This window comes from Morone saxatilis, unplaced genomic scaffold (genome assembly GCF_004916995.1).
Source record: "Morone saxatilis isolate NCDOM2014 unplaced genomic scaffold, NCSU_SB_2.0 Contig6, whole genome shotgun sequence".
Taxonomy (NCBI): domain Eukaryota; kingdom Metazoa; phylum Chordata; class Actinopteri; family Moronidae; genus Morone; species Morone saxatilis.
In genome coordinates this window covers 9,734,612-9,750,787 of record NW_023340206.1, presented here as the reverse complement: position 1 = coordinate 9,750,787, position 16,176 = coordinate 9,734,612, and positions in this window count along the sequence as shown.

Sequence of the window (16,176 nt, the reverse complement as noted above, 5' to 3'; positions counted from 1 at the left end):
AGTGGAATACTTTGATCTGATCCTAGTGAACCTGTTGCAGAGGCTTGAGTCAGGAGGGACGTTCTCATCAATTACTCGCATTTTACGCAACAATGACCTTAATGCAGCAAGGTCAGGCAAAAATACCAAACGTTATTATGAGAAAATTGAGTCAAAGGGACAGACAAGAGGGGTTATAAAGACTGAGTTGGCTTTTACAAGAGAGAAAATATGAGAGGGAGCCGAGAGACAGAAAGGGAGAGAAATCATGCAAGACAACACTCAAAAGAGAAGGCCAGGGACTATTTTAGATGAAGGTCTCTCCATGAATCTCTCCTTATTGTGGCCACTGCTGACACAAGAAGAATCACGCAGGTCAGCGCTGTTCTTTGCCACGCGAAGTCTACAAGCTCATTTTCTCAGTGTTTGCGTGCAATTACCTCACAAAGCATCCACAGTGGCTCGGTCACAGTGATTTTTTCCAACAGCGTCTTTCAACAAGGAGTGCTAAACTTTACCGCAGCTTGTCTGAGAGCGTCTGTACAAGGGCTTTAGCGGTCACTAAATTGCCACATTTCCAGTAGAGTTTCTATTGTTGCGAAAAAAGAATCACAGAAGGGTATCTATAAAATGAGTCCGTGACAGGTGCCGTAATGGCTTTTACACTCATGATGGCTTACAGCTGAATCTGTATCCACATGTAACCACTGCATTATAAAATGTCTGCCACGTATGCGTTTTGAGATTGCTGGTGGTGATTTTCATGCTATGCTCACTTGTCAAGACAGTGTAGCGGTGTTTGTCTTCATCACTTGTGCGTGCGTCCCTCCTTTAATAGACCTTTTTTTCCACCACAGACATTTGCAGTGTCAGCAGGAAAAGCACATGTAATTAACATTAACCAGGACTGCTAGTGCCATGGCCCCCGTGCATTTTCACTCACTGTGTAACTGGGACACTAGTTGTTATGCATAAGGCCAAATTTGCAGCACAATTTATGCGTTCCTTACAGTGGCACAGGTTTGGAAGAACACAAGCAAGCGCCATCTTTGAAATCTTTAGAAACATTCAAAACTACCTGAACGGTAAAGGTAGATTTATAGTACAGTTGTAGTTGAGTGACCTTCGTCAGGCATTTTAAAGAGGATTTTCAGGGTACCAGGGCGTACTAACAGTCCGCTGTTGATTATCCTTGTAATAACATGTTATTGCGTGCATCACTGTACCCAGTGTGCAAACTGCTTTCGGGGGAGCTCACTTTTTTTTTTTTTTTTGGGGGGGGGGGTTGAGATTCATCATATGTCTCCTAAAGCTGAGAGGCTTTCTCTGAGGTGCAGTGCAGCTACATCAGTGTTATTCTGTTAAATCTAAAAAAATAAACTCTCTATACAGACCAAACTCCATTTAAAAATCTGGCATTTTAATTCTAACACGCAATTTCTTTCTCTAATTCTTCACATAAACCCGCTAGCGACTAAGGATCAAAACTATCCATTTGGTTAAATCTGCTGCATTCACATCATCACTGGGTCAATTAATGTGCACTGATGAATTAAGTAAATCAGCTGAATCAAAAGCAAGGGACATAAACATGGCCAACAGAAACTTCATAGCATTCAGAGAAACAAACATTCAACAAATCAGAGAAACAAACAACATAAAGCATGAAATGAGGTTGTGGTTTCAAACGTTAAAATGCATGTAAATGCAGGATAATACTGTAGAAATTGGAATTCATCACCTGTGTGTTATTTGCTCAGTACATTTTTCTGGAAGAGCTGCAGCATCACTGAAAATCACAGAGTGGAAAAGGCTTCAGATGATGCAGAATTTTAAGCAGATAAGAAAACACAGTGCCGAGTGAAGTGGATGATACTGTCGGCTGTTGTGGCAGCGGGCTCCTGCTCAGGAAAAGTCGACATCGCTCACAACTGACAACCAGTTAGAAAGCCTCTACACACTTCTAACCTTTTATCCCATTTTCTCTGTCTCAGCCGGAGCAGTGAACAACAACATCTCTACTGGGGCCTGCTGCTAATGTGACAGCCCCTATAATCAGCCTGAATCTATTTTCCTTTACTAAAGACAAATTAGACATTAGGCCCTTTATCGCCATTTAGCTGAAATTATTTAGACAATCCTTTTCTGACGGAAGAAAAGCTTAGATAGAGTTGATTTACATGCCACGCAACTTTTTAATTTGCAGCGCGTTTTCTCTCTAAGTCGATCAGGGCGTACAACATCTATAATTAAATGCCAGTCATAATTATGAGAATCTTTGTAGTGCTGTTTGAATTAGATTAAGGTACGGTATGAATTAGATTTCAATCTCCAAATAGACTGGTGTAGGTGAACATCGCCCGGCCCGCTTATGAAGCCCTCAGCCACTCCATTAAGTTGTTTTCTCATTAATTTCCGAGTGTGTGTTCGGTGTGTAAATATCACAGAGAGAGGAAAGTAAGTTCGAAAAGTCAGCCTACTCTGCACGAGTTAATGTATTCTCACTCAACCTGCACCCATATATAAGAAAGATATAGCGCATACAGAAAAAATCCATTCTGCTCTTTCTTCAGCAGCTAGAAGACATGAGAAAATAACACATACATCTCTATTAGACCTAAGGGGGAGGAATGGTCTATTATATGTGTGATGCAAGTTTTTATTTTTTTCGGCTTACAGACACGTACAGTAGCTGACCCCTTCCAAGTTCACGGTGCTCTGCTGATCCACAATTTGCATGGTATACTTCTAAAAGAAAAGAAATGTTGAACTGATTTACATAAGGTGCAGCTGGCTTCATCCATCAGCATAAACACACAAACACAGCTCATAGGAGGCTGCTTATTACTGCTCTACAAAGACTGAAGTTTAGTGTATTCTGTGTGTTGGAAACGTAAAAAGAGGCATGAGCAGGGTTTAGATTTCTTCTTATGTTTACGTTCTATTTCTGCGTTTACACTATTTTGTAGTGGAATAACGGGTAAACCATGAAGATATGACCACTCCCACTAAAACACTGTGAATTGGTGCTGCAGCTTGTATTTTAGAGTCCATTTTGTGGTTGGCAGTGCAGATAACTTGCCAAACAGACAACCTGACAATGCATCAAGATATTTCCACCATCAACATCTGAGGAATAAGTGTCAGGTTTTGGCCTCAGAATCAAAGATAGACTTGCTGGGTGGTTGGGCGGAGGTGGTGGGGGGGTTGTTCTTCCAGAACCGCCATTTCACACCGACTGTTCAATGATCACACGGGGAGAAATCCATCACGGAGGAGGCAGAGATAGCAATTTCCTCACTGACAGTAGCCTCAATAGACCAGGATGCAATGCAGCAACTGCACATCTTTGCAGGTCTGTTGTCAGTCGTGTGTGAAATATACTCTCTCGGATGCCGACTGTAATTTAACAAAAATCAACGGCATGCATGTGTTCATGTGTCTGTGCATTTTTCCTCTCACTTTCTCTTTTTTCTGTTTTCTTACTGTACTTAGTGTGAACTGGAGCAAACTAAATGTGGCATTTATTAGTACTGTACTGTATTGTACATATTTATTAAGTTATGTCATTTAATTTTATGTTTTAGGCTGAATCTCATTAAATCAGGGACAACAGATGAAAGAAAAAGCTGCTCATTTTCTGTTGATCAGTGATCACTGTCCTTGTCAAATAGATTAAAATGCAATTATGAAAAACTAAAACAAATTTTGGATTTCTGCTTCTACCATATTCACAAGTATGTTTGATATGGATGCCTGCCTGCATATTTTGGGTTATGAATTAATGTCCAGTGTACTGAAGGGTGAATTTCGCTCAAAATCCTGATGGAGGATGGAGATTTTGGATGACAACAGTCGAGACTACAGCTACAGTGGGGGAATAAGTATTTAGATCCTTTACTTGAGTAAAAGTAGTAAACGACAGTGTACAAATACTACAAGTAAAAATGGTATTTTGTAGCATTGTCGGCTAAATGTATTTAAATTATAAAAAGTTAAAGTACTCATTACCCATAAATATGCCCCCTAATTATATAGTATATTTTATATTTGGATTATTATTACTGTTGCATTCATGTACGTGTAACATTCACATTTTTCAGTAGGGTAATTCGACCAATAATAAAGCATCATAGTTGTTTTATCTGAATTTCAAATTGTAAATTTTTTAAGAAAAACGAACACACAAAGTAAATCAGAACATGAACGTGATGGATGAATGTGGAGTGGAAGCTGAAATATGCATTGTTGTAATAAATGGGCCAGGTGCCGCAGGATAACTCGCAGATGCCTCCTCTCTCAAATTCAAGAGAGAGCAGCTCTCGTTTGAAGTCTTATTCAGAAAGGATGGTCCAAATAATAGGGTTTTCATTAGGAGAGGGGTAACTGAAGCTAGTGGCTGCATGCAGAAAGGATAACGGTCATCCCTCAGTGGAGCAAAGTAGAACAGAAATCAGTACGAGGAAATACACAATGTTCAGGGAGCTTTGTGAACGCTGCCGATCTCACTGGTCAAGCTATTCTTGTACTGTTTCAGAATAAAATGTCACTCATGTTACTCCTGCATTTATTCATCTTTTGGCACATCATGTACCAGAGAATGTGTTTGAAATGTATTCCACTGACATTAATATAGCGTATTCATTTCAACATTTCAGATGACAAGAAGGATATGCCGGTACTTTGTATCAGAATACTTTGAAGCAGCATTTTTTTTTTTAAATGCAGAAATAGTTTTTTTCAGAATAGATCAGATTTAAAAAATAATAAAAATTAAAATGGTAAAATATAATATGCTCTATTCAAGGGCCACTTATTGGCTTAGATTTTAGCGGCGATTTATGGCGGGGTCAACTGCATCCTCAAGGGGTTCATCAGCAAATGGAACTGCCACCGGCTGGTTAGCTTAGCTTAGCATAAAAAATGGAAACAGGGGTAAACAGTTAGCCTGGCTCTGTCCAAAGGTAACAAAATCTGCCTACCAGCACCTCTCTAAGGCTCACTAATTAACATGCTATATATCATTTGTTTAATCCATACAAAAACCAAAGACTAAAATTGGCTGTTTTACAGGTGACGTTGCGTCGGACTATTTCTTGGCCGATTGTGATTTTTACATTTTTATTATCATTTTTCTCATTTAACACATTTAAAATACACAGGTGAGGATGCTGGCAATTACTGTGGTACTTCTTGCTAATAAACTAAATGTCGTCTTGCCCCGTTAATGCAGAGTGTTTGATTTATGTTAGCAGAGGCATTAAAGTTTGTTTGGCTATGCATCCATCAGGGTACATAATCTCTTTAGTGATTCGTCTTGAACGGACGAACTACTCAGCTCAGGAGGTGAATGTGGTGAAAACAGGCTTTTAGAGTGATTTATGGAAACTTAAAAGTTACTGTTTTGGGTAAAAAAGAAATGCTGATACAATCTCTTCTTTGATGAACACATATTCAGTCTTGGACATCACAAAAAACCCAAACTAAACTAAATTGCATTGAATGCTCTATTACTAAAAATATAATATATATATATAATTTTAGGTATTTAAACTCTCAACCACTCAATGTGTCTTATGTTAATCTTAAAAAATACAAAGTACTTGAGTAAAATAACCTTCATGCAATTTCCAGGCAAATTTACTCACATTTTTTATTCCCTCTACTGCCCATCATATGACTCTTGATAAAAGACCAGCAGCACACCCTCATCTTCTACTGAACCCTGCTGGTTCAGTGGAGAAATTACTTACAAAGACAAAAGAGCTCAGAGGAGATGGCTCAAGTTTGATCTCACAGAGTCGATCAGAAAGTGAGCAGAGGAAGGAGGCACAATATCTTAAGTGATGTCGTCCTTTGAAACAATGATGCTTCACTCGAGGAAACTCACATGATGTAAGAAAATGTTGAGCTTCCTTCAAAAACAGTCTATGGATGAAATGACACTGAAAATATTCTGTTTGTGGTTCATGTTGAAGGACAGTCTGGAACTGTAGATACACACTTATGGAAGTAAAAGTTCCAATATGTTCATGTACAAGTACTTCAATACAAGTAAAAGTAGAGAAGTAGTATCAGCAAAGTGCAGTACTTTTAGTAAAAACATCAAAACGTAACCTAAAATACATTTAGAGATGATTTATGGGGTAAAAGAAGAAGTTTTTGTATCCAGAATTTGGACTTGTCTTTAATATTTGCTTTTTTTTGTAAAATATTGGATATTTTAGCCTTTTGGGCATCAAACTGTTATTTAAATGAAACCATTTGAGTTTAGACACTGTTTGGTGGAACTGCTAATACAGAAAAACACTAAAATGTGAAAAGGGGCCCAGAATACATGCTGCTTTTTTGTCAAAGGATCACAAGTGAAAAGGGTTTTGAGCCTTCTGGTTTAATCTTGAAGAATGCTTTTTATTTTATAACCTCCATTTTTAAAGTAGCCAAACAAAGTTTTTAGTCACTTACCACCACTGTTGGTCATAGTTTATACATTTTCTGGCTGAACTAAAAATGGAAACCTTGCAACAAAGTCTAGATTTTAAAAATAGAACCGATTAATAGGGAGAGATGTAACAGCAGTATTTTCCCTCCCTATGGCTACTCGGCTGTTTTGTAAGAAAGAGATACCAGAATCAGAGGGTATTCTATCTAGAGTCTGGCTTCCTCAGGGCCATGTCTATTTCAATGCGGCTGCCTTAAGGCCTGGTTCAAAGGCTGAGCAAAGATAAAAGCCTGGAGAGTGGAAGAGCAGAGGAGGGGGAAAAAGATGATGATGTTGTTTGTCATTGCTTGTTAAAAACAAACTGTTGAAGATCATTGAAGGTCCCATGCTTTCAAAACTCAGACCTCGGGCCTTGAACAAAACAAGTGAGGGAATGAGGCACACCTAATCAAAATGAGAGTCCTCACACCCCCATCTTGCTTCCCTCTCGGGTACTGACTGATGTTGCATGGGTCTGCGGACATATCATGCAATCCATTACAAGGTGTCCTCGGGGTATTTTGCCATCATGTTAGGGTCAAAAAAAGCTAGCAAAACAACATCTTCATAAATTTGCGCCATCAGTGGAATGTCCTGGATACTTTAAAATGGTTTTACATCTCCAGGCGTGCTGCCCTGTGGGTTCAAAAAGAAGTGCCCGGTCGCTGCAGGAAGTGGCATTACTGATCGCTGGCACAAGCACAGCGGCGATGTTCAAGGTGTATGGCTGTGAATATGGGAGACAAAATGATGAAAAGTGCGGATAAGTGCTACTCAAAAGCGACGTCCAAAATCAATGAAAAAGACTTAGAGACATTATGTAGATACGACCAAATATGTCAGTTAAAAGGCAATTCCCATTAGCGAGTGGTCAAAGTAATAGGGGGGGGAGGAAACCCTGTCAATCTACATCAGCGTGAGAGACATTGGATATTCAAGCCATGAAAATGCAAATGGGGGCATTTCCTTTTCATTAAACGTTTGTAATTAATTTCTTAAACAACAGAGGACCTCTTTCTGCACACATTAATTTCATTGGTCTGCAGAGACATATCTTAGCCTTTCTAGAATTAGCACAATTAACCACCGATGAATAACGATCACTGGGCCATTTGAGATTGCTTCTGGCTCTTTCCTCTCCCTTTCAGTAACATTATATCTAACTGCCTGACAATAGTGAGCTCGTATTTGTTCAATATATGAACGCATGAATTATTGATACTCGCTGCTATATCTGTTGCCACTTCCCCTGGGTACTCTCACTTCGTCATGATGTTAGATAATGAAAAGAGTGAAGAGACAGATTTGCAATTTCTCTCCAAAACGCCTGTCTCCAGCTGTCTAAAGTCTTTTTAAAGAGCGCTGTCTATCTCCTGGGCTGCCTCTTATACTAACGAAGAAACAGCAAGCCTCTCATGAAAAATGAACTATTGTGATGGAAAAGAATATTTTTACTGCCGCAAGATCCAAAATGTTGACAGTCCATGTAGGTCCAATGTATTCTATAGTATTATGCTGCAAAAATCCCTGATGTACATTGTTATTGTTACTGTCATACATCAAAGAAAAACTGTATTTAAAAGGATTTTGACACTGAAGGAGCTTTGTCATTAATTTCAGCAGCCCTGGGAGAAGCTCCCTTTAGTTTTCACCGAGTATACAATAATACGGAATCAAAATATCTGATGCAACAAGAGAAACATGCGACATGCCCGTGGTCACAGCGACACATCAAACAAGTAGGATCCCAGAAGCAAAGACCTACTCCCTCTTAAGTTGTGTGTGTGTAGCTGTGACCACCCTACAGCATAATCAAATAACATGAACAACCCAAAATGAATCAACCGTGAGGCCTATATGCATATTTCTGGTCTCCTTTGATAGGTGAAGACGCTAAGGCATATGAATCCATTTGAACTATTTCTGTGACCATTCCAGACTAAATGAAGATGCAGTTAGGCAAAAAAAAGAATTTTAACCTGAGTGTTTTTGAAAATACACTCAAATACAAGATTTATAATACAATTTATAAAGATATACTTATGCTTTGGCCATCGTTTACTCAGGGTTTTACTTCAAAGCACTGCTTATTTCCACATAGCCATGTTACAAATAACTTCCAAAAACATTGAAACATGAATAAACAAACGACAACAAACAATGAATACTGATCAGTATTCTCATGACTTATGACTTTCTCCATAGGCATTCAGTCCAGCTGGATTAAAATAGCTACCCAAGGGCTCTTGTGATTCCCCGTTGGTCCAAAACTAGGAACTAATGGTATGGTATAGTAAACTCAATTAAAATTATCTTTTGATCACAATATGCTCTTATGTTTACAAAGTTTGTATTTGTACGACTTTCTTGTTAGAATACTTCATAATATAGTTTGGACAACATCTTTTTGCGGATTCTGAAAGCTGAAGACCTTTTTTTTTTCAAAACAGTGTACCATTAATCATTAAAATAAAAATAAACCATCCATCATCATTTTTTTTGATCATGGAGAGATGTTCTTTTACAGGAAAAAACATGTTTGAAATAAGAATTATGCCATCATTTAAATGAATGTGCACTCTGATAGTCAACACAATTACCTACTCGTAACTTTCACATTCTCTTGACCTTCTCCCATTCAAGTCATGGACCGCTTTGTTTTAGAAAGATGTTTCCAAACAGTCTTGGTTCTTTGATGAAATAATAATAATTTCCAACTGTTTCAGATCCTCTAACACCACTACAGCCTACTTTTTAATCTTTGGTAACATTTTTATGAATGTACCCTGCCCGCATACAATGGAAGAGGCAGCATAATATAGCGATTTGGGAGAGTCGGTTATGCTAATGACCAAATCTCACAAAAGCACACCTCATCATGAACATGTGATATTCATTTAGGTGAAATAAACGACTTCCAACATCAGGAAAAATGTGAGAGATTTACAATACAAGAATGTTCTGCTCTAGTCTCTAGTCAAATACCAAGTCAAGACGGGTATGTTCAAGTCTCAAAGGTGTTTTTATCTGTGAGTCCATCCAGATCAAAAGGGTAAAGTCCGAGTGAAGTCACCGGTGTTAAAGTCAAATTGCACCTGCTTCTTTTAATCATATCCAGTCAACACCTCTGTTGTTTTCAGTGGAGCGGTTCAGAGGAGCTTTTTACAGTGTGAACTGTTATTTTTTTCCTGTTAGCTGTGGACAACATGACACCACAGCACGACATCTTACGCATGTAACTGAAGTTTAAGGCAGAAGAAAACGTTCAGCTATCTCAAACATCAAAGATAAATAGCAGGCTTTGACATCCGCTCATCAGAATAAGGAGCAGGGGCGTCTTTCTAGACTCATCACTTTGCACCAATATTCATGTAGAACTTAGACATACCCATTTCTCTACCGACAGCTGCCTCAATAGACCATAATGCAAAACAGCTACAGGATATTTTTACTGATCTGTCATCCCTTGCGAGACAAATACAAGCCTTCTTTGACAGCTTTTTTTGTAATTTGAACAACCTGATGCTGCTCTACACATCACTGTCTTATTTTTTTGTTGACTCTAAAATTGCTCTTATTACTTTCATTCTTTTCAACCTGCACAACACATTATGTCTCCTTCTTCAGGGGCGGGAAGACGTTATGAGAAAGTTCAACAAAGTTTAGGCCAATGCTGACTGTATTATGCTCATTCGAGGCAAACTGGTGTCAAGGAGGAGGTCTGTGAAGCATTTGAATTTGGAAAAGTACAAGGCACTTAAAGGCTTTCATTGTTGCTGAGGTCAGTGCTATTAGCCTGTAGCCAATGAGGCAAGTAACCTCGGGGCAAACAACTTTGTCTCAGAGTGGATTTTGTGGGCGTGCGGTGAGAAGAGGAGGTCAAGCACATAAAAACTGCTTGTATTTAGATCTATCAGCAGTGTAGGTTTTCTAAGTGTTATCAGCATTCTTCCCCTCATTTTTAACTTCAACTTTTAATTTGAATACATTTATGGGATTTCAAATTAAGAGATACAACCTTTAAAAATGTGCCCACACGTTTCTCAAGAATCCTAATTTATAATAATCATGCCTAAAATCTCCTCAATGACTCCCTCTACTTATCTCCAAATGCCTGTGAATTTGTAGCGCTTATGTCATTACGCTGTTATAAAGTGGAACATCAGTTCAAAATATCTAGACATAAAAAGGAAAAGATCTCTCAATCTCATTTTACCCGGCTTCTATAGATCTGCTTCTGCAGTCCTTTTTCATTTCTCCCCAAGGAACCCGGACCTTGATAGACTCAGACAACCGTATCAAGCCACAGAGTGACACAATCTTTATTACATGCATGGTGATTCGGGGAGGGCGGGGTGAGGGTATCCGTGGAGAGGATAGGAGAAGTTAATGGCAAGGAACTATGTTTGATATGGGGTGGCAGTTGTTGTTTAGTGCGTCTCCATCATGCTGTGTCATCTACCGGCAAAAGTTTGATCTTCAAGTTTGAGGACAAAAGAAACCTGACCACAATTCTTCTCCGTACTCAGTTAACAAGGAGTGTTTTAACATGGAACCAACTTGATGTGAGCGGTAATGTTGGCCTTAAGTTAAGAGTAGAATTTAATTTATTCTTGATCTAGGAAAAAGTTGCTGACAAAGCAATCCTACCCGAAGGTCAATTTAGTAGCTGAACTGGAGCTCAAGTATACACTTTTGGTCCTTAAAATGCTACATAAAGTTTGAACAACTCCATAACACTACAAAAGGGACCGCATAAAAACTGAATCTCTTCAATTCTGCACGAACAACAGCAACGTCCTTGAGGTTGATAGGCTTTAAAATCTCACTTTTTGGCCTTTATTTTGGATTAAAGGCTCCCAGCTTTTTGTTATTTCAGGACACTTTGAATCCATTTATATATAAGCTTTCAATAGTCTCTCATTTGTATGTGTATTGGTATTCCGGTATTATAACAATTGTACTGCAATTACTAGCAGTTATGAGGCCATTTTGGAAGCATTTTTGGATGAATTAAGTCTCCTGAAAAAGAAAAGCATCTTACTTTACTCAAAAATGTATAAATCATATAGAAAGACAGGTCATTTTACCCTGTAAAGTGTTGTGAATGCACTTTGGAGCCAAGTCAATGTTACCTCTAAGTTTCATCGAGGACATAATAAAACTTGTCAGCATCGTGTTTGGATAAAGTCTTACTTGTGGTCACTTTTAACCGAACAGCTGCCCAAACCTCTGTAGCAACCTATACATGCGAGTACACTGTATACTGTGGATGCACTGTATGCTGAGAACAAATCATTCTGTTTAAAAAAACAAAAACCTTACAGTGCCCAAACTGAGTCTATGTGAAGGCCAATTTTTGCAAAGAAAAGCCGATATCTTAGCTCCTGTCTCCAGGAGGAGTCTGGCCTCGGACATTTATTACATGTTTCAGCCCTCACTCTTTCTTCCAGACCTCCCTGTCTTCATCAAATAAAGGCAAAAAATATCCCAAGAATCTTAAGGGAAATAGCAGCACGAAGAAGTAGCAGCTTCAGAAGCCTTACCCTCACTCCCACAGCACCACATGTCACCACTCGTCCAGAAAAAAAACCAGACAAAGTTTCTTTGCTGCAAATATGAGCCACAACACTGAGAGAACAGTGAGAATTTCATTTAGGGAAACAATTGTGGTTAAAATAAAAGTCAAAAAATTAAATTTGGCTACCAGAATGAAATGGGGCACACAGGACACAAAACCAGAAGTTCCCAAAATTCCCGTTTTCAGACGAAGTATTAACGCTACTTCCTGTGCTAGAACATAGAAGTGTACATATGTAAATAATGGACGCAAGGTACATTTGTTGCATGCCAACGTACTGTAATTCACAGAAGATAGGATGTGCTTTTTTCACACACCTTAATGGCAGAATAAATTAGGGTCGTTCCTAAACCAGTATCGGAAATGCCTCCGAAACAGCCTAAAATGCTCGATCGGTTATTGCCGAGTATGTGACTCTATGCACCAATGCGGTATCACATCATTCATTAGCCCTGAAATGGGACCCTACAGTATTTCCCAGCAGCATCCTGTTTCCATTGTTTTTTTCCCCAGGATGGCGAAGTCATGACCTGACTCTCATCAGCCTGATATTCTGAGTTTAACCACAAAATGCAACAAGTACTAGCCAATCAGAGTCAGAGTAGGACGGGTATGCTTTGCTGCCACTGGTCAATGGCAACTACTGTTTTAGAGCAATGAAGAAGAGTTGATTTACGGTAGTGTATTGTTAACCAGAATATAATACATAATAAAAAAATCATAAATACACATCCTAATGCAGCAGCATACCAAAGTTCAGGTGCTGGAATTGGTACTGGGACGGAAAAAATGGTCAACATCAACTCAAGTAAATGTTAATATTGGACCCAGATTATTATATTAGAAACTACAACACTTGATTAGGGTATGGTTAAACCTGCTTTAACGGATTTTTATGGCCACATGGGAGCAGCAAAAACAAGCTGTGAACTAAACACTGATATATTAGCAACTTTAAGCTGATATGCTGAACATCAACATCTAGCAGACACAGAGCAACATTAGCAACATTTTGTTGCAGATCAGTGAAAAGACATAACTGCTGCTCTGCCACATAAAAGTCAGATGAAAGTCAGACACGCTACTATACATTCACCACTTTGACCTACACACCATTCGTTTCCACCTCTCTATATATGACTTTATGGGCACCAACCATTACCATAAATATTAACCTGCAAAATCATCCAGTACCAAAGTTTTTCTATGGTTTGCAAACACCAGATCAGGGCTAGACTGCTGCTCTCTGCACACCTGCTCTCTATCTTGAGAAAAGAAGAGCATGTGCATAGATAAAGCCTTCCTTTAGAGAGTGCATGAGGAAGCATATGCTCTCCAAGTATGCTTGAATTTTAATTTTGAAAAATTTCTCCTGTTGGCCTACAGGCTTAGCTGTAATTCACCATTTTTCCGAGAACAGAGGCAAAGCTACAGTACTGTATACCACAAGCAATTTTTTTTGTGGCCTGGGGTGGGGTTTTGCCAGGAATGGTGGGAACACATTTTTCTAAACTAGCAAAACACCTGCTGAGAGGAAGCTGGGCTGAGAGGATAGGCTCATATCTGCCCATACTTGATGTTATTAATAGCAATATTACTTCTGCTATTAAAATAACAATGCCTGCCATGCTAAAGAGATGAGCAGATAATGACAAAACAGGAAAAAGTAAGATCCATAACATTAGGATTAAGATTCTCATAGAAAATGCTGTGAAGTTAAGATGATTTTGACATGCAAGTCAGATTCACAGAGCAGAGATTTGAAGAAGAAAATGTAATGTGTTGATGTATTACAAAATCCGGAGGAGGATGGAGTCAAGGAGCAAAAAGCAGTTACTTGGGATGTGTGTTAGGTGGTGCTGATTATGCATTCTCACCAGCAGGCTGGCGATGTCAAGCCCAGCTTTTTCTAAGTCAGACCCAAGTGAGACGGAGTTTGGAGAAGCTCGGTGCCATTTCCTTCTCTTCTTATCCCCCCGTGTGGTAGCAGATGGGGCTCCCTTGCCTGGTGACACAGACAGAGAAACAGAAACATGATGCTGCTGCAACAACCTGTGGACAAGCCTGGCAACCAAAACCCTGGGGAAGAAGTTGAGGCTTCCTGGAGTTTAGTTCCCCGCCTAATGAGGTGGAAGCCTGTTTTAAACTTGCCTGAATTAATTTTTACTATAGGAGGGTTCATTTTCATGCTTAACATTAACATCAGTACCCCCTTGCAAAGGAGTAAATATTTACTGTATTTGCTGCACTATTAATGTCGTCTTATTTTTGGAAAGGTTAGCTTCAGTTTTTCTTTAGTTATCAAGGTTTTATTTGAGGTTTTATTCCTGCCTGATCCTGATCTCTTGAGCCCTCGGAGATAGGGAGATGGTTTCATGGTTAGAGAGACCATCCTTCAATGCATGAACCCAGGGTTAAGTCCAACATGTTGGCAGGGATCCAGTCTGCTTTACTGTCCTTTTAGAAATAAGTTCTATTAGCTCCCGGGGTGCTTTTCTGTAGCTGACCCCATGCTCTGACCTTCCTGTGGAGAGGGGCGAAGCAAAAGCAAAATTGCCCAGCAGGGATCACTAAAGCATGTAATTCATTCATTAATCCTTCTCGCCTCCAATTAAGAATATGTGTGTACAACTGATATGTGGGTTTAATATGCGTGTATCACTGATTTTATGAAAATGGTCTGTCTTTATTATTTGCAGCTACAGTTTATTTATCATTTTGTTATGTTTGAAGGTGTGGGTAAGACAGATAGAGGTATACAACTCAATATGATACATAATATTTATAACAAAAGAGGCTCTGAGTAACTCAAAGACCACCTCCGTAGTGTTAAGGGAACTCATTCCCATCAGACTAGAGCCAGTGTTACCGACTTAAGCTAGCTGAGGTTTAATAGCGACATGTGTACCCGCTCTTTTAGGTTCTGTGGTGCCAGAAATTGGATAAAGATAATTTGTCACATTAGAATAATAACTAACAGCCATCGTTTTAAAAAGGTCAAAGCATTTAGAAAGTATTCTAAAACTAAGAAATTTATGTAGTTTTGTATTTATTTCATTGTTTGTTTGATTTATCGTTGACATTTTTTATTTGTGTGGAGTAGTAAGTATGAGATTAAAGAAAACTGCCAAAAAACAAGATTTTTGAAAAATATTTTCAACAATACAATGATTTAATTGTGTAAACACTCATAATATTTACTGTGAAGTTAATAATTGGGTCCTATTATTCAAAAATAAATTTAGTATTAAGATTTAAATTGTGCTAATAATGTTAACAATGACATATTTTGCCAGTAAACTGCAACAGAAAGAGAGCCAAATGAATAGTTTTATAAAAAGTACTACCATAAGAAAGTAGGATTTGGGGGATTTTTCATTGGATTTGATCCCTGATCCAAAACACCTGATCCAAAACACCGGTTATTGCATCACAAATGGTGCGAAGCCAAAGGTGCAGCTTACTTTTAAGTTTCAACTCAACAGTTCACCATTAGTTTTCTGCTCTTTGATACAGAGGCCAGTTACGTCTTTAAATTAGAAATGATTCTTTTGAAATCATTTGAAAGGATAAAAAAAATCTGTTCTTTTTCCTAAATGACAGCTCAATGTTTTCTACACTTTTACTACGGATCAAAAGCTAGACACTAAAATATGCGAGGGACGTATATGCCACAAGGGTGTGAGGTCAGGACAGACAGATGGTTCACAGTGTGAACTGGAAAGAGCTGCAGCCTAAAAATCTGACGCCTGGCTTCATCCCCTTGAAGCTTAATCAAGTCGGTCTCTCCAAGATGTGGCTCATCGTTTAATGTGGTCGACTAACCCCAAAAAAGACAGCCATCAATAACCAGGCTGCGTGAATGTAATGACTTTGCAACAAACAACACGTCACTGTGCTTAATTTAATTAACTTCCATCTTTATTGGCTTAATTGTTTGTGACAAGACATTCTCCAAGACATGGACTAGGAGGGGGACGGAATAATATGGCGATGAGTAATTAATGCACTTTTTAATTGCACTGGAAGCTGTAGGGTTATATGTGGAGCAGCGGTGTTCACCTAAATTCAACAAAGGTATCCTTGAATGAATGGATGTAAAGATTTTGTATTAGAAAACAGGTTTAAAGATGTG